The following is a 20,252-nucleotide window of genomic DNA, read 5'->3' as shown; positions in this document are numbered from 1 at the left end:
TTGACGCGGAACTATAGAGGGTCCTGAATGTTTCTGAATAGAGTATCTTTTCATGAGTGGATTCTCACGAGGCATTTCTATAATCGCCTCACATATACTAGTCATGTATAATTAAGGTGGGGAGGACTGTTGACTGAGCGACTCCGCCTTAAATCCACAACCAAACAAGGAACAGGAAATGAGGCGGCCTTCATTCACTCTAGGTCTATCCATCTCAATTATACATGGTCGTAACGTATATGTTTAGCCATTATAGTTTTACCTGATGAAATTTTAAAATTTTTTTATAACAGTGCTGCGACTTTCACCTTAACGGGGAAATAATTACATTTAGAATTAGCCTTTTTATGTTTCCGGTTAACTATCTGAGATTGAGAGATGTACCAAAAATCTACCGGGTTCCTTGATGCTTCTCCTTAAGCATTAGGGTCAGACTCCTCCTGAGTCTTTGTTGTTTCCTTCAGTTTAGATAGTTCTTCTTGAAGTGTTCATCCTTACCACATAGGTAGTAAACTGGTTTGTCTGACACATTGGTGGTTCATGTAATAAACTCAACCAGGATTCTGCAGACGCGAGCAACATGGCCCTTCATATTGCACCTAACATAAAAGATTTCTCGATAGCTATCATGATGGTGGTAACTGTACTTGCTGCAGCGGGGAAGGTTTTCCTAGGTATGGTCTTCTTGAAGTCGGGAGGGAAGGATTGACAGGGGTATTGGATGCATCAGCTCGTTGTCCTTTGGAAGGACCTCGAGCTGAGGTACTTCCCTCCCCGTTCTGGAACCTTCTCTTTAGTAAAGTTGGATGAGCTCCTTGGGTGGTTGGGTATGCGGTTGAGGGTTGCTGATGTCTGTGGCTGCGATCGGAATTCCCGATAGGGTAATGCTAACATTGGCGTTGTTAGCGTTCAGCCGAGCCCTGACAGCTACAACGACTGCCAAGACTGCAGCCTGGAACTTAGCTTCGTTGAGTAGGAGAGTAGGTTCCTTGCTAGTGGATTGGCTACACTTGCTCGGAGGTATGGTTTTTCCCTATACGGAAAGGAACTCAAGCGGATAAGAGACCATGGTTAACCCTGGACATATTTGTTGTGACAACCCGACACCTTTACGTTGTGAAATTGATCCATATATCCATAATCCACGTGAAATTAGCATCTTTTAATAATAAATTGGATCAGCGCTAGTGTTTTAGGCTTAATATATCATAGATATGGACTTTAAGAAGGATTAAGAAGGGTGTTGCATTACAAAATCTAGCCAAAAACACCAAGAGAGGTGTGTGTGTGGCCGCACACTACTGGGTGCGGCCAAGCCAGCCGCACACCCAGCCGCAAACCCCTCCAGCCTCACACTCCACCCTATATAAAGTGGAGGACCCTCTTCCATTCACTTTTGGCTGCATCCTTTCTCTCTCTATACTTTCTTTCTCTAGAAAACCTCCCAAAAACACCTAGAAGACCTCCAAAACGTGAAGAACACCATCAATTAGCCTATCATAGAGGTAAAACACTTGAATCCAAGCCTCCAACTCATAATGTTCTTCATGTTCTTCATCCTATGAAGGAGTGCGGCCACACACCTTCATCAGGTGGCCGCACACACTCATAATACCCTCCAAAGTGAGAGTAAGGCCACACACTCAACATCTGGGACTCAATCAAGGAGTGTACGGCCGCACACCCCTGTGTACGGCCGCACACTCTAGTGTGCAACCTCACTCACAAATCTGGCCGTGTACCCAGCCGCACACTCACCCTTATGGCCATACACACACCCTAATACCCATATTTGGCCTTAAACTTGCATAGATCATTGAGTATATAATGCGGGACACTTAGCCCTAGTGATTCCAAGCCATTAGGAGAGATTTCCCATTACATTTAGTCAAGAAACACCTAAACTCTAACTTATATATGTGTCACCATATAATTAATAGGGACTACTCGTGTTCAGAGCATCCGTTAACACTTGACACTCATACGGATCGCATACTCAAACCCTACCTTCAACGGTGAGTTCATACCTCTTAATTAAACTTTCAAATGTTTTTAACTACTTTTATAGGGGGGGGGGGGAATACAAGTTGAATTCGATACATTGCAGTATCAATCATACCTGATTAAAACTTGCTATTAAAAGGATTTTCTACAGTATCTAGTCAGTGAAGTTATTTCAAATGTTTATTAACCTCATTTTCAAAAATCAATTGTCTCGAAACTGATTTTCATTGGTTTCAAACCTTAAATTATTTCCAAATCATGTCTAATCCAATATATTTATATAAGTAAGTATTGAAGGACTTAGGACTGATAACTGGCCTTATTTCTTGTTCTTGTTTTATTGTGGACTTCGGGTGTTAGGTTATCCGTCCGACTGTCGTTTAATACTTAGTTATATATCTTGTATATTTGTGTTAGACATAAAAGTTTTCACTTTGGTTTGATGCTTCTACCTAACGAAGACACTCAGTCAAGTACTCAATTTAACTATAATAGGTATAGTTAAGAACTAGCACTCATTTCTGATATTACTATGATACACACTCTGATCAGTACAATTACAAGACTGTATATACATTCACGAATACCAAGGATCAGTATCATACTAGAACAGAACAAAAGTATTAAGGTTGTTGAGTAGCACAGTTAAGCTTAGAGACATATAGTCACATTTGGATGGATGTAGCCTGATCAACTACATTTTTCTAGGAGTAACTAGCATGTGCCTAAGGATGGTTGTGATACTGCAACAAAGTCTAAAAACTTACCAACACTATCCCAATAACTCTAAAACGGAAATACTATAGGAGTATTCTGCATTACTATAATTTACATGAATGAAAACTAAAAGTGTCATTATTAGGAGAGCAATAGTTGCTAAGTGGATACACTACGGTTACTTGTAACTAGAACGATATAGACTTAGAATCTATGATCTTTGCTTTACTTCATGTTCCTTGTTTGGTTGTGGATTTATAGTTAGGATCGCTTATTTGAAGGTCTATCTTGTTTCGGTCACATATAATTAGTATGCACTATGCAAGTATTGGTATAGCTAATAATGATTTCCTTATAAGTATCTTAGATTAGTGCATCTATTAACCATTCTTCCCCCTTTTCTCTCATAGATACCATGGATGGATTTCATCATGGTAATCCATACTTCCCAAATCACGACAATGCGGGGTGGCTCGACGAAGACCCTGATGAGGAACATCAGATCCCTATGGATGACCACCAAGCAGAAGGTTTCTCGTATGGGTCAAACTCCGAGCCCGAAGTCAACAACCTACCCCCTGCGGCCCCGGTTCTGAACCCTAACCCCCGCCAGGCCTTCCACGGCCCTACGCGTGCGTGGGTGGAATGCATAGAAACGTGGGGAGAAGAGCAAAACCAACCAATGCCCTTCAATGGAGACCAAAGCTTCTACAATACAAGTGAAGGAGGAACGGCGGACAGGGTTTTACCTATTCTGGTTCGGAGAGTTGCCCGCAACGAAATTCAGGGCAGGGCTGCTCTCCAACACATTGCGAAGGTTGATACAAATGGAGGAATGCACTCCCTTCGCACCAGCTGCCTGGAACATGCCAATGAGAGGTTTGCAGAAAGCCGCGAGGCCTTGCTACAAGCATTGACCGAGACCCGGGCTGAAGTGGTAGAACTCTGAGTTCGCCAGAGGGTCTACGAGCGACACCTCCTCAACATGAAGCGCCAACTGGCTGATCTCCGAGTCCACCCGAGAAACATCCGCCGCCGCCGGTGAAAGATGACTAGCGCATCTTTTCTTTTAACTTAGGAATCGTCTCTAACGTCTACTTTTGAATGGAACATTTGTCTCTATAATATTCTCATCTTTTAGTATGCTATGTAGCCATCTAGACTGTCAAATATTTTCTTCCCATGGTTTGATGTAAGGCCTACCAGTAGGCCATTTTTCCAAGACTTATTTACATCAGTAATACCATTAATATCGGCAGATATCTAACCTATTGGGAAAGGCCTATACTCCTATGTCTCCCTGCTCAGTATATAACCATGTCTGAAAACTTGTGTATGGTGGTTAAATTCATAAAGAACTCTCATCATACTCCCCATTGTTTCTCACTATTATCATTATCTATGCAAAATTTTCAGCAAGAGATGCCTCCCCGTAAGCGCCCAAATAGAGGCAGACCTATGGCTCAAACACCTCCACCACCACCCCCTCCACAGTTTGATCCAGTAATATTTCAAATGGCTGTAACTACAGCAGTGATGGCATCTCTAGCCCAAATAAATTCTGGTGATGCAAGTGGCACTGGAATGGGTGGAAATTCTAGACATGGTGAAGGTCATCCACGGGCACATGGATGCACTTATAAGGATTTCATGAACTGCAAACCAACTTTCTTCAATGGGATTGGAGGAATTCTTGCATTATCCCAGTGGATCGAAAGAGCCGAGGCTGTTTTCGAAATGTGCTCATGCCCCGAAGAGAGCAAAATCAAGTTCGCTACTGCTACCTTCACTGAAAGGGACCTAACATGGTGGAATAGCCATGTAAACTTACTCTCCTTAGTAACAGCCAATGCCATGGGCTGGGACACACTAAAGGACCTACTGAGAAAGGAATACTGCCCTAGAGGTGAGATTCAGAAGCTTGAGGAGGAACTCTGGAACCTCAAGATAAAGTAGACAGATATAGTGGCTTATACGGCCAGGTTCTGCGACTTGGTGGCTATGTGCCCTAACATGATCCCTTCTGAGAGCAAGAAAATTGAACGATACATTTGGGGTTTAGTGCCCCCGTATCAAGGAAATGCTCTATCTTCACATCCTGCAACCTTTGACAGTGCCAAAGAGCTCGCCCACAGGTTAATTGATCATGAAACCCCTTCCACTCTAGCCATGGAAACCACAACGGTTACTACTGCGCCAGCTACATTGTCCGACAACAAGAGGAAACAGTGGGACCAGAAGAAGGGAAAGTCAACTCAATCATCCCTCAAAAACCAACAGACGGTGGCTATTCATGCTGCCACCACTCCGGCTGTCCCTACACCAGCCAAAACCTATGCGGGAAACCTACCCAAGTGAAACAAGTGCTCTTTCCATCATCACCGCTCCTGTCATGAAATGCATTGCACTAATTACAATCGAAAGGGCCATACCATCCGGTTTTGAAAATCTCAACCTAAACCCATCATTCAAGTTCCCAGTACCGGAGTGAGTCAAGCCTGCTATGGCTGTGGAGAGGTCGGACACTTCAAAAGAAACTGCCCGAAGGCTGGGAATGCGGGAGGAACAGGAAGGCTACTTGCTATCGGTCACAATGAAGCAATGCAGACCCCACAGTAGTCATGGGTACGTTCCTTCTCGATAACTCTTATGCTTGTATTCTCTTAGATAATGGAGCAGAAAGAAGTTTCGTAAACCAAAACTTTAAGCACTTACTTAAACAATCCTCACAACCACTAAAAGAAACATTCGTCGTAGAAATGGCTAATGGGAAGATAGAGAGCTCTAACGAAATCTACATAGGATGCACTTGTTGGGTTTTGAGCATTCTAACACTCTTATGGTTTACATGCAACCCTATAAACCTTGGATCTATGTTTTCTCTATTATACATGCAAATAAGAACTTTCCAAGGCTTTAATCCTAACTAGCATATTATGAAGTTCTTATACTACAAAGTACTAGTTAGATGACATACCTTTTGATGTAGCTTGATGTCTTCAAGCTTTAAGAGCTTAGCCCCAATAGTGTGGAAGCCTCAAGTGGAATCACAAATCACCAAAACACCTTGGAAGACTTTAGAGAATATGGATACTTGGTTCTCTCTAGTGAAATCGGCTAGCCCTTCTTAGTGTACCACACTAGTGCCCATTTCACCAACTAATGACATCTTTATATAGTATGGAGACTAGGGTTAAACCCATGACCTTTCATTTCATATGATCCATGGGTTAAACACTCCATGGACTATCCATGAGAGCTTAGCCCAACCTAAATGAACTTGGCCCATTCCATATATATAAGAGTCCATATTTAATTAGTTCATTTTGATCACCTAATTAATTCTAAATTAATTCTTGATCAATACTAATTAAATAATATGATTCCATATTAATATATTAGAACTTATAATATATTAATATTAATCATAAATATACTATTCTCAAAAGACTATCCATATAAATTATGTCGGTGAAGTGCAACCCAAATGGACCATGCCGGGTTGGGTCAAGTACATACCAAATATAGTTATGGACTTAGACATTAATCCAACAGTCTCCCACTTGGATAAGTCTAAAACTATTATTGAGTATGACTTCAAAACCTAACTGGCAATCGTAGCTCTTAAAGCCGTTGTCGAACTCTGATCTTGTCAACGAACTTGTCCATTAGATAAGGGATCATATATTCCTCCATTCTAGATATCATATGGACTGAGACATGGATTATAATCATTCTCTCTGTCCATTTGTTGTTTCCTGATTTCCGATTCATGATGACTGACTAATTGAACAAATCAAATCAGTCCTGGCTTGGCCAAGCACTCACATGTGTCATCATTAAATCATCGAGGGGCCCACAAATATCGCTTTTATCCCGAAGGTAAAAGGAATGGATAAACTTCGACTCATATGGCTTGTTCTACTACTTGTTGAATCATACACAAAGGCACGTTTTATAACACCGAGTTACCGAGTGCGTTTTCGTGCAATCAATGTACAACCAACTCATAGTAACAACTCATATCTCTAGGTTTGAGGAATATAAGATATTATCGTCTCATGATCACTCGTGATAAAATCCATGAAGTGATTCCAATGAGCGTGGGTTGAATCCAATACTCAAAGCTTATGAGCACTCATGAGTGTTGTAGCCCTTTGTCCAACACCTTAGACCTCTACAAGCCAACCCATGACAGTCTTGATTCATATCTACTTCCAACATATGACCGACTGTGGATGGTTTGAATAACTTAGTCATTCCGGAAGAATAACCTAGTTTATTCTGGAAGTCAAAACATGCAAAATGAAACACAATAATAACTGAATCCAATATGGTATCAAAACCTATGAACATAAATAAAACACCTTTTATTTATCACCATATGATTACACATTATTCATTGTATACTGTTTCAGCTATCAACTTTATTCTTGAATTTAAAACAATAATTGTCCCATGCTCCAAGCATGTACACTATGTTTTCTAAACACTAGTCATGCCATACACCAAGTATGCATACTATGTTTGTCTATGATCTTTACTTTGTGAACTAGATCTATTGAACATAACTCCAATGATCCTCTTTTCACAGTCCCAAATCCTTACTACAAATGCAAGAATTCCAAATTCATGCGATTTATTGAAATCTGTTAGATTCTAAACTTATATGCATTGATCCTCTTGTAATGATTATGCACGAAGTCAGAAAGACTTGACAACAACCATTACAAAGCATTCCAAAGGAGATCAGCTCCTTAGAAACATCCTTCTTGCATTAAGTTTCCTAATCTTAACCATATTGAAAAAAATTCTAACTTTGAAACATTTCCAGATTCCATTTTGAGTGTCACTTCTGAAAAAGAGCTACCTCCTTACAGATTATGTCAATATAGTCCTTCCAGAATTATCACTATACTTCCAATTGTCCTTGAGCACCCAATCTTTGGTAAACCTTAGAATGTCCTCGACAATTGTTTAATCCTTTTAGTCATATCTAGTTCTAAACCGTTTCCCTTCTTAATGCCCCAGGCATTTGGAAATTTTTAGAAAGGATGAATATAGCACATGTAATCGATCCTATTTCCAAAGCATATGGGACATGATTCATGATGTCTCACATAAAGACTAAACCAGTCTTTTGCTATAATATTTCCATTTCAATTTGCCAAGTTCTCATAATTCAGATTATGAAAAGGGATGCCATAATCATAATCGAATTTTAGAACGCAAATAATGGATGCATATACAGAATTTCCTTATGTTGAGCCATTCCAACATGAAATTCATATATATTTCCTTGACTAAATAGGATTAAAACCTCAATCTAAGCTTTTAGATTTGAGATGAAGTATAATTTCCTCTCCCTTAATTATAGCAAAAACAACTTTTTCCCAATTGAAACCTTTTGTTTTCTTTAATTAATATTGTTAACTTGCAATACTTATCATAATTATCATGCTCCCACTAACATGATGATTATTAGCATAACACTTATGCTCCCACTAGCTTTGACATGTACCCAGAAATCAACTGGACTTCTAGAAATCAATACTTTATTGACTTTCTTACCAAAGTTCAAATTTCTGATACTAGATTGCCTTGATAGACTTTATCAAAATCATACACCTCTCTTAGATAACTCACAAGTGTGTCTAAACAATTTTAGAACTATGAAAAGGGACGCCGTAATCATAGTCTAAATTGATTAGACCTTTTGCCATTTCTCATAAGTCAATGTTAATGTGTCGGTTAACCACGCACGCTCCACTAACGACTTTGAGAACTACAAATATCACAATTGATATCTACTTAAAATCTACTTAGTGAAAGAGTTTCCTTACCATCATTTTCATGAATCGAAGAGAAACCTTATGACACTTAGATTTTATGGAGTAAGTGTTCTTATCCACGTGAATTTGTCAAAACCATAATCACAATACTAGGTTAGTGACAAATCCTAACTCATATGGATTGAACTTGTGCAATCCTATCTTCTTGCCGCCTGGCAGCTCAAGAGCCTGCCATTGCTTTCAAGTTGTTGCGCAACCAATTGAGAACTCTAAGAACTCATATGCAAAGCCAACTTTAACTGGAATTGGCACAGAATATGTAAACATGATAGGTTATAAACCTCAAGTCGTGTGCTAGTGAAGAACTTCAGGTTTTATTCTTGATTAATTCTTGAGACTTTCAAGACCTTTAAGACTCCCACTGTCCTCTTGACCTATAAGACTCCATTGTCAAACATCCAAGAGATAGTGCGGATTCTAATCAAGACAAACACTTCACACAATTGGCCTTAGTTGGTCTTTGTTTTATCCAAAACATCACAACTTACCAATTTCAAATGTATAAGAGTAACAAACTTTTACTCTTACATTTTACAAGTGTTTTAAACCTTCTTCAAGACATGTCACTCAAATTACAATCTTGGAGTATGACTCTAAGACTTATATTGGAACGAAGTATGACTCATCTTCTTGACTTAACCATTTCAACAATTCAAGATTCCTCTTCTTAGTCATAAGAATGCACTAAGATACCCTTAGAGAAATAATTGTTCTATGGTTTCTTAATCATTAAGATGATCACAAAACTGATACTAAAGTACTCTCCCATCTTTTCAGATTTGAGAAACTTTTATCCTTCTGCCTAAGTTGATTCTTCTTATTCGCTCTGCCTTACATTGGAACCTTTTCCAATGTCTCAGAATTACACTTAAGCTTGTAAGTATAACCATATTTACCGAGCTTTAGTAAATTATGACGAATAATCTTATCAATCTTGTGTGGTGGACTTGACCAGTGCACAAGAATGTGTACTCGATCCCTTAGTCCATTACTTGACTCACACATCCATGTGAACAAGTAATTATTCTTAATTTTCCAATACTTGAAAGTTCTCATTCATCATGCTATACAACTTGCATGATTCCAAGTTCCGGTCCAAGTGAAACTTGGGTGATGAGAATCTTTCGTTATTTGGTAAATTTAGACATTACCACAAATGAAAGAATCAATTTCATATTTCCACTCTTGCTATTAACGGAATCATATAAGCAACAATTTTTCCTCAAATGCCATTGTAAGGATATTTTAAAATAAATAAAATCAAAAAATTTTCTTTTATTTAAACCTTTTGTGGAAAAACTTATCCTTACAATCCGTATGAAAACTTGTTGTTATCTATTCCTAAGCAATATCTCATAACTCCTAAGAAGTAGCTCAAGAATCCGATCTTCAAACTACGCGATAGAAATCCATCTACGCGATCAGATTCAACATATTCTTTCATTAAGTTTCTTCACTTTTCTTTTATTCTTAAAACATCACCATGTGACCCAGTCACATCATATATCAAGAATCTCAGAATAGAAACATAGCAGAGTTAGATAGTGGACTTTATCTGAAGTAAAGTCAAACTAATTGACTTTAACACCCTTAGGTGAATTGGCAGCTTCGCAACTAATGACCCTTCCTTTGGAAATATAAACATATGGACCCTTTGATAATGGTACACGGGACTATCTCAGACTTAGCCTTTCTCTTTACCATTTGGTCAACTGAGTTGACTATGGCCGATCCCTTTCCACTGGGAAGAGAGAGCTTTACTAGATATCCAATGTCATCATTGTCAATGTCCATAAAGTTTTAGGAAGTTGATCTTAGCAAATAGATAAGATCTTTAAGGGTCTTGTCATAGTCTGTTTCATAGGTGTTCCAAAATAACTCACTATGTGACTTAGAAAGTAGTTGAACCACCAACTTTCTCAAGACTTTGACACCCAACTCTCCCGGCTTGTCAATATGTGATTACATCTCCAAGATATGATCACACCTAGACCTTGCCTTGCCAATAGGGCTTGAGTGACCTTGAACTTGTGGGTTAGGGAGAATAATTGGAGGATGTTAAAGAAGTATGATTTCCAAAGGACATCATCTACATTTAGGAAAGCTTGTTTCAAGAGATTTAGGAAGATCATAGATGTCTAGACCAGACATCTTTTTGGGAGATATTCAAGATAGTTGATCTTAAGTCCTTAATATGACACCCAATATGAAATATTAAGGCTAGGACCCAACAAACTATTTTATAACTTAGAGGAGGGATGCCATAATCCAAGCTATAAAATATTTGAAGGTAGGTGAATGACGATTCACCAATTTCCACCAAGATAAACGAAATGTATGATTAGGTTTTTAATTGGATTTGAAACTCCTAGATCTTTTGAGATTCAGTGAACTGTTCAATGGCATGTTTCAATCTCGAGTGTGCCCTTCAGGTTTTGTGACTGGGATGCCGAGGATCACAAAACAAGGTGTAAAGTAACCATGCAAATTACTTGGTACCCTTAAGTGTTTACCCCTCAATCGATGTGCCGGTTAACCACACACGCTCCATCGATACTATGATAAACATTAAGTTACCCTTTGACTACCTTGTTAAATATGAGTTAGTGTGCCGGTTAACCACACACGCTCCACTAACTGACTTAAACAAAGTGCAAAGTGTAATTTCATGGATTAGCACCTTATTCACATTTTCCTAAGTAACTAAGAATGGGTATTATTAAGAGTTTAGTTACTTAGTATTTATCATTAATACTTTTAATGAAGGGAGAATTATAGTCTTGTCAAACCCGTTCGGCTAACGACCCTCCACCGGTCAAGGAAGCGGTGGGTGAGAGTGGACACCCATTAAACTGCCATTTTATAGGCAGTAACCTTATACCCCCCCCCCCCTTATAGACCGGCTTCGTGAATGAGGCCTACTAACGGTAAGACTGACTTTACTCTTATACATATATATAAATATTATTAGCTTATAATATTATATATTATAAGGATTGAATTTTAACATTTAAAATTCTAAGGGCTAACTTGGAATTAAAGTATTCATAAGAGAACACTTTTCAAATTCCAAAACTTGAGGGCAAGTTTTGAAACTATTCAAAACTAATTAATTCCATAACTTATGTGTTTAAAGTAGTTTTAATTAAAAGACTCTTCATGTTCCATAACTTGAGGACAAGTTATGGAAGACTTTAAACTAATAAAAGAATGTAACTTTTCTTTATTTTGTAAATTATGGAATTAATTAAGGTTACACATTTTTTTTATTTAATGAAGAGACTCTTGAACCTCCATAACTTGAGGACAAGTTATGGAGTCATAAAACCATTTAATGAGGACAAGACTCTTCATTTTGTAACCTATTACAACTTTTATGAGTTTTAAGAATCTTAAATGTGACTTTTCAAGTAACTTGAGGACAAGTTTTCTATTAATCTAAATCAACTCATAAGATCAAAATAATTCAAAAAAACTTTTGGATTCCATAACTTATGGACTTTAATGTTTGTTTAATGATGAAACTTTTCATGTTCCATAACTTAAGAACAAGTTATGGAATTGTTTAAAACATTAACACCATTTTTCTAACTCCATAAAAAACTTTGAATCATTTTTTTTAAACCTTTTGATATCCATAACTTATGGAGGTTTCAAAAAACCCTTTAGATCAAACTTTTAAAACTAATCAAATAATCATATCATTTGATCTTTTACTAAATTTGACCTAATTTAACTCATATAGCAAATGCTTCAAATTTTACAAATAATTAGTTTTTCACAAAAACAAGTAATTATCTTAAAATTTGACAAACGTCAATTTTTTTTTCAACTTTGAAAATAAAATATTTGCATCAATATAACAAAAAAAAACAACCCGTGGCTCTGATACCACTGTTGGGTTTTGAGCATTCTAACACTCTTATGGTTTACATGCAACCCTATAAACCTTGGATCTATGTTTTCTCTATTATACATGCAAATAAGAACTTTCCAAGGCTTTAATCCTAACTAGCATATTATGAAGTTCTTATACTACAAAGTACTAGTTAGATGACATACCTTTTGATGTAGCTTGATGTCTTCAAGCTTTAAGAGCTTAGCCCCAATAGTGTGGAAGCCTCAAGTGGAATCACAAATCACCAAAACACCTTGGAAGACTTTAGAGAATATGGATACTTGGTTCTCTCTAGTGAAATCGGCTAGCCCTTCTTAGTGTACCACACTAGTGCCCATTTCACCAACTAATGACATCTTTATATAGTATGGAGACTAGGGTTAAACCCATGACCTTTCATTTCATATGATCCATGGGTTAAACACTCCATGGACTATCCATGAGAGCTTAGCCCAACCTAAATGAACTTGGCCCATTCCATATATATAAGAGTCCATATTTAATTAGTTCATTTTGATCACTTAATTAATTCTAAATTAATTCTTGATCAATACTAATTAAATAATATGATTCCATATTAATATATTAGAACTTATAATATATTAATATTAATCATAAACATACTATTCTCAAAAGACTATCCATATAAATTGTGTCGGTGAAGTGCAACCTAAATGGACCATGCCGGGTCGGGTCATGTACATACCAAGTATAGTTATGGACTTAGACATTAATCCAACAGCACTCTCACACTAGATAATCATAGTTTCCCAATTGACCTCATTCTAGTGTCGATCAAGAGTTTCAATGTCATTGTGGGCATGGACTGGTTGAGTCTCCATCGTGCTGATATCCTGTGCTTCGACAAGGCTATTCCTCTAAATCTACCGCATAACAAAACTTTGTTAATCTACGGAGACAAACCCGGTACGAACCTTCGCATTATCTCGAGCATTCAAGCCTAAAAGTACATGCACAAGGAATATTGCGCATTCCTTGCTCACGTTGTTGATGCGAGCCAGAAAACGAAAGATCTCAAAGACTTTCCCGTAGTGTGCGACTTTCCCAACATCTTTCCCGAGGAGCTACCAGGTTTACCCCCACAACATCAAGTCAAATTCAGGATTGACTTGATTCCAGGAGCTACCCCTGTAGCCAAATCACCCTATCGCCTAGCACCTGCTGAAATGCAAGAACTATCCGGTCAACTTAACGAGCTGCTCAACAAAGGCTTTATAAGACCAAGTTTCTCACCTTGGGGAGCGCTGCTATTGTTTGTAAAGAAGAAAGACGGATCATTCCGTATGTGCATCGATTATAGGGAACTCAACAAACTGACGATTAAAAATCGCTACCCTCTCCCTCGTATAGACGACCTCTTTGACCAAATGCAAGGGGAGAGTTACTTCTCCAAGATCGGTTTAAGGTCCAGATACCATCAGTTGCGAGTGCTCGAGGAGGATGTTCCAAAAACCGCTTTCTAAACTCGCTACGGGCACTATGAGTTCATAGTAATGCCCTTCGAACTGACCAATGCGCCCGCAGTATTCATGGACTTAATGAATAGAGTGTGTCGCTCTTATTTGGATCAATTTGTCATCGTCTTCATTGATGACATACCGGTTTACTCTCAAAGTGAGGAGGGGCATAGCGAGCATCTACGATGCGTCCTGGAAACCCTCCGATCAGAGAAGCTATATGAAAAATTCTCTAAGTGAGAATTTTGGATCCGAAAGGTGGAGTTCCTAGGACACGTGGTTAGTGAAGAGGGAATCCACATGGACCCATCCAAGATTAAAGCTATTGAGAACTGGTCAGCACCAAAGACACCTACATAAATTCGTCAATTTCTTGGTCTCGCAGGCTACTATCGCAGGTTCATTCATAATTTCTCCCGGATAGCAAAACCTCTTACAACATTAACCCAGAAGGGTGTGAATTTTGACTGGAGAGAGAAACAAGAGAATGCATTCAAAACTCTGAAACGAGCCTTATGCACCGTGCCAATACTATCCCTTCCTGAGAAGACAGACGATTTTGTGGTTTATTGTGATGCGTCCAATCAAGGGCTCGGTTGTATTCTGATGCAACGAGGTAAGGTCATCGTCTACGCTTCAAGACAGATGAAGACACATGAAGTCAACTACACCATGCACGACCTCGAGTTAGGAGCGGTTGTATTCGCTCTGAAGATCTGGAGACACTATCTGTACGGTACGAAGAGCACGATATACACCGACCACAAAATCCTCCTGCACATACTTAACCAGAAAGAGCTCAATATGAGACAACGGCGGTGGGTCGAACTACTCAATGACTACGAATGCGAAATTCGATACCACCTGGGTAAAGACAATGTAGTAGCAGACGCTCTGAGTGGGAAAGAATACTCTGACAGAAAGGTTATATCACTGACAATGACTATCCATTCCCATTTATCCGCGCAAATCTGTGAAGCCCAGATAGAAGCCCTGAAACCAGAAAATGTCACAAACGAAACTTTGAGAGGAATCAATAAGAATTTTGAGACTCGAGGAGACGGAGTTTATTGTTTCATGGACCGGATCTGGACCCTAAAGTTTGGTGGTTACAGAGAGGTGGTCATGAACGAAGCTCACAAGACCAAATACTACATTCACCCAGGATCAGACAAGATGTACCTTGATCTCAAAAAGTTATATTGGTGGCCGAACATGAAAGCCGAAATTGCTACCTTCGTGAGTAAGTGTCTGACGTGTGCCAAGGTAAAGATCGAATATCAAAAACCCTCGGGTCTACTCCAACAACCCAAGATACCTGAGTGGAAATGGGAGATGATTTCTATGGATTTCATTACCAAATTACCCAAATCTCCGAGTGGGTACGACACCATTTGGGTAATTATCGATCGACTAACGAAACCCGCCCATTTCCTGCCAATCAAAGAAACTTTCAAGATGGAAAAACTTACATGAATCTACACCCAAGAGATTGTTCGACTACATGGTGTTCCTATATCTATTATCTCTGATAGGGATAGTAGGTTCACTTCAAGATTTTGGCAATCACTGCAAAACGCCCTAGTACTGAGGTTGGACATGAGTACAACTTATCATCCACAGACCGACAGACAAAGTGAAAGGACCATCCAGACTTTGGAAGATATGCTACAAGCCTGTGTGATCGACTTTGGTAAGGTGTGGGATACCCACTTACCTCTAGGTGAGTTTTCTTACAACAACAGTTACCACACGAGCATTAAGGCAGCCCCATTTGAAGCCCTCTATGGCCGAAAGTGCAGATCCCCTCTGTGCTGGACTGAGGTGGGTGACACTCAGTTAGCTAAAGGATGGATCCCTGACAGTAGTACTCACAGGTCCATAGATCATCCGAGAAACGACTGAGAAGATCGTTCAAATTCATGAAAGATTAAAGGCCGCTAGAGACCGACAGAAAAGCTACGTAGACAAACGAAGAAAGCCCTTGGAGTTCCAGGTGGGAGACCAAGTCCTTCTAAAAGTCTCACCCTAGAAAGGCACAATACGCTTTGGAAATCGTGGAAAGCTAAATCCAAGATACATAGGGCCTTTCGAGATTCTCGCTAGAATCGTCCTTGTGGCCTACAAACTTAACCTACCCCGCGAACTTAGTAACATACACCCTACATATCACGTTTCAAACTTGAAAAAGTGTCTATCCAACAAGACTCTCGTACTCCCACTCGATGAGATCGAGATAAACGAGAGTGTAACGACCCAAAATTTAAGACTAAAAATTTCTTTTAATAAAACATTACTTTAAGCAAAGTCGTCATTCCAAAACATAATCTGAGTATAAGTTTTCAAAACACATGTTCATTATCAGAGTAAACATTCCCAGGTTGTCTAATCTATGGTGTGTGCCATGCGATCACCCCGAGCTCTTCCCTCCGCTACCGGAAGTACCTGAAACCAAAACTGAAAACCGTAAAAATGAAGCTTAGTGAGTTCCCCACCCTACCACATACCATGCATAACCACATACTGCACATACTGGGCCACACCCTCTACCTCGGGCCTCGCCCGCTACAACGGCCCCGCCGGTCCAGGCCCCGCCTGGCTTCGAGCCCCGCTCGGATACAGATCTGTTTTACTTAGGCCTCGCCTGTCACAGGGCCCCTCCCGCCAGCAAATAATAACAAATACACATATCACAGGGCCTCGCCTGCCAACTAAAAATATCATATAACATATCACAACACATAAGTTAAACTCATACGACTGATCCTGTCCTAAGGCCTCGCCCTTGTCCTGCTACTGATGAATCATGGAACCCCGTCCACGCTCCTACTGGTAGTGAGATACGGGCCCAGCCCACTATCACTCCTTCTCTAGCTTGGGCCTCGCCCCTGTTCTGCTACTAATGAGATGTGGAACAGCATCCACACTCTGTTATTGGTGAGATACGAGACCTCACCCACACTCACCTCCCTACCAGGCACATACATGTATCACACAGACAACAAGTATAGACTATCATATAAACAAATACTTAGGCACCCACCCGCTATTAAGGGACCTCGTCCTGAAAATCATACTAGCATATTGTGCCTAGGGCTAACCCCCGGGTCTTTTACTCATAACTACATGGGCCGGCATTGTGGCCTTAGACCCGTTCACACAAAGGGAAAGTCACCTGCACTGTCTGAACTTGTTGATGATCTCACTAGCTGCTGCCCAGTAACTCATTGAACTCCTACTCCCCTTGCTCCTCGAACTAACAATATCAAAGCAATACTGAGCCTAACTGATCCCCGAAAGATAACCATGTCAACCTTGGTCCAATTCAAAGTCCTGGTCAAGGTCAATCTTCCAGGTCAACCCTACTCGCCGAGTCACCCTACTGACTTGCCGAGTTCATATATTCAGAGTCCTTCCTTTCGCGTCTCGACTCGTCGAGTTTACCGATTTCTGAGTCCTAAGTTGTCCAACTCACCGAGTCTCCACCCGACTAACTGATTCGAGTCTCAACTTGAAGGGTTTGGGGTTTCGCAACCTGACTCGCCGAGTCCAAGAAAAGACTCACCGAGTACAAGGCAATCTTCATCTGACTCGACGAGCTATTCATCCCACTCGTCGAGTTGCTCCTCACCTTCACGCTACTCGCCGAGTCCACTCAAAGGACTCGCTGAGTCCATTCAAATCCCTTTACATGTAGAGGGCTTTTGAGTCATGCATGGACTCCAAACTGTAGATCTACCCTTCCCAAGCCTATTTCTCACGTAAATTTGCAAACTTTACGTGTAAAGAAGGAGATCTAAGCAAAATACACCATAAACTAGGGTGTAAGGTAAAGAGGTTGCATAATCAACTCAAGGGCTGCTACTTTATGCTTCTCAAGACCATAATGAGCTTAGATCTGAAGTAGCAACCTCAGATCTGGCTTCTAACTCAAAAGAGGTAACTAATCATGGCTAGAAAACCCCCAAAACTCACAACCATACTAGATCTAAAGGAGAGAACGAATTAATACCTTCAATAACTCAGAAAACTTCTCTAATCTTCGGATCCGAGGCCAATCCTTGAAGCTCTAATGATTCCCCTTCTTCTTCTTCCTTCAAATCACCCCACAAATGGCTTGGAAGCATCAATGAGCAACAATGGGGCTTAGGGTTCGACGTTCTGGGTGAAAGGGGCAGTAAAGGAGCCCTATGGGAGAGAATGAGACGTTTAAATAGGCTCCAAGTCCCGATTTTAGGGTTTCCCTCGCACAGACCAAGCTCGCCGAGTCCCCTTGGCCGACTCGCCGAGTCGGTCACTTACTCCTCGACCCGGATCCCGCTCGGACTCGCCGAGTTCATCCTTGGACTCGTCGAGTCTCCCTTAAAATTAAGGTTTTCTTTTATTTCTTGGCCTTCCAAACTTTGGGTGTTACAGAGAGCCTCAATTTCGTGGAAGAGCCGGTGGAGATTACGGAGCGAGAGGTCAAGCGAACGAAGCAAAGTCGCATCCCTATAGTGAAGGTTTGTTGGAATGCCAAACGAGGAAAGGAGTTCACTTGGGGGCGCGAAGATCAAATGAAGAGAAAATACCCCCACCTTTTTACCTAGTTATTTGTAATAACTTAACTACTTGAACTCTAAATTTTGGGATAAAATTTCCCTAACGGGGGAAGAATGTGACAACCCGACACCTTTACGTTGTGAAATTGATCCATATATCCATAATCCACGTGAAATTAGCATCTTTTAATAATAAATTGGATCCGCGCTAGTGTTTTAGGCTTAATATATCATAGATATGGACTTTAAGAAGGATTAACAAGGGTGTTGCATTACAAAATCTAGCCAAAAACACCAAGAGAGGTGTGTGCGGCCAAGCCAGTCGCACAGCCAGCCGCAAACCCCTCCAGCCTCACACTCCACCCTATATAAAGTTGAGGACCCTGTTCCATTCACTTTTGGCTGCATCCTTTCTCTCTCTCTATACTTTCTTTCTCTAGAAACCACCCAAGAACACCTAGAAGACCTCCAAAACGTGAAGAACACCATAAATTAGCCTATCATAGAGGTAAAACACTTGAATCCAAGCCTCAAACTCATAATGTTCTTCATGTTCTTCATCCTATGAAGGAGTACGGCCGCACACCTTCATCAGGTGGCCGCACACACTCATAATACCCTCCAAAGTGAGAGTAAGGCCACACACTCAACATATGGGACTCAAGCAAGGAGTGTACGGCCGCACACCCCTGTGTACGGCCACACACACACAATACGGCCGCACACTCTAGTGTGCAGCCTCACTCACAAATCTAGCTGTGTACCCATCCGCATACTCACCCTTATGGCCATACACACACCCTAATACCCATATTTGGCCTTAAACTTGCATAGATCATTGAGTATATAATACGAGACACTTAGCCCTAGTGATTCCAAGCCTTTAGGAGAGATTTCCCATTACATTTAGTCACGAAACACCTTAACTCTAACTTATATATGTGTCACCATATAATTAATAGGGACTACTCATGTTCAAAGCATCCGTTAACACTCGACACTCATACGGATCGCATACTCAAACCCTACCTTCAACAGTGAGTTCATACCCCTTAATTAACCTTTCAAATGTTTTTAACTACTTTTATGGTGGTGGTGGGGGGGGGGGGGAATACAAGTTGAATTCGATACATTGCAGTATCAATCATACGTGATTAAAACTTGCTATTAAAAGGATTTTCTACAGTATCTTATCAGTGAAGTTATTTCAAATGTTTATTAACCTCATTTTCAAAAATCAATTGTCTCGAAACTGATTTTCATTGGTTTCAAACCTTAAATTATTTCCAAATCATGTCTAATCCAATATATTTATATAAGTAAGTATTGAAGGACTTAGGACTGATAACTGGCCTTATTTCTTGTTCTTGTTTGATTGTGGACTTAGGGTGTTAGGTTATCCGTCCGACTGTCGTTTAATAATTAGTTATATATCTTGTATATTTGTGTTAGACATAAAAGTTTTCGCTTTAGTTTGATGCTTCTACCTAACGAAGACACTCAGTCAAGTACTCAATTTAACTATAATAGGTATAGTTACGAACTACCACTCATTTTTGATATTACTATGATACACACTCTAATCAGTACAATTACAAGACTATATGTACAATATACAATCTGAAGAGAACACATACACTATACTAAGGAAACACTAATCATTACAAGAAGAAATAATATAAACTACAACAGGAGAACAGTACTATAGAAAATACAACAACAGAATGTGATGCACTATTTCTCTATACGACCTATCGCCATG

Source organism: Lactuca saligna, chromosome 2, assembly GCF_052625555.1.
Source record: "Lactuca saligna cultivar CGN05327 chromosome 2, ASM5262555v1, whole genome shotgun sequence".
In the NCBI taxonomy this organism is placed as follows: domain Eukaryota; kingdom Viridiplantae; phylum Streptophyta; class Magnoliopsida; order Asterales; family Asteraceae; genus Lactuca; species Lactuca saligna.
This window is presented reverse-complemented; position numbering follows the sequence as displayed.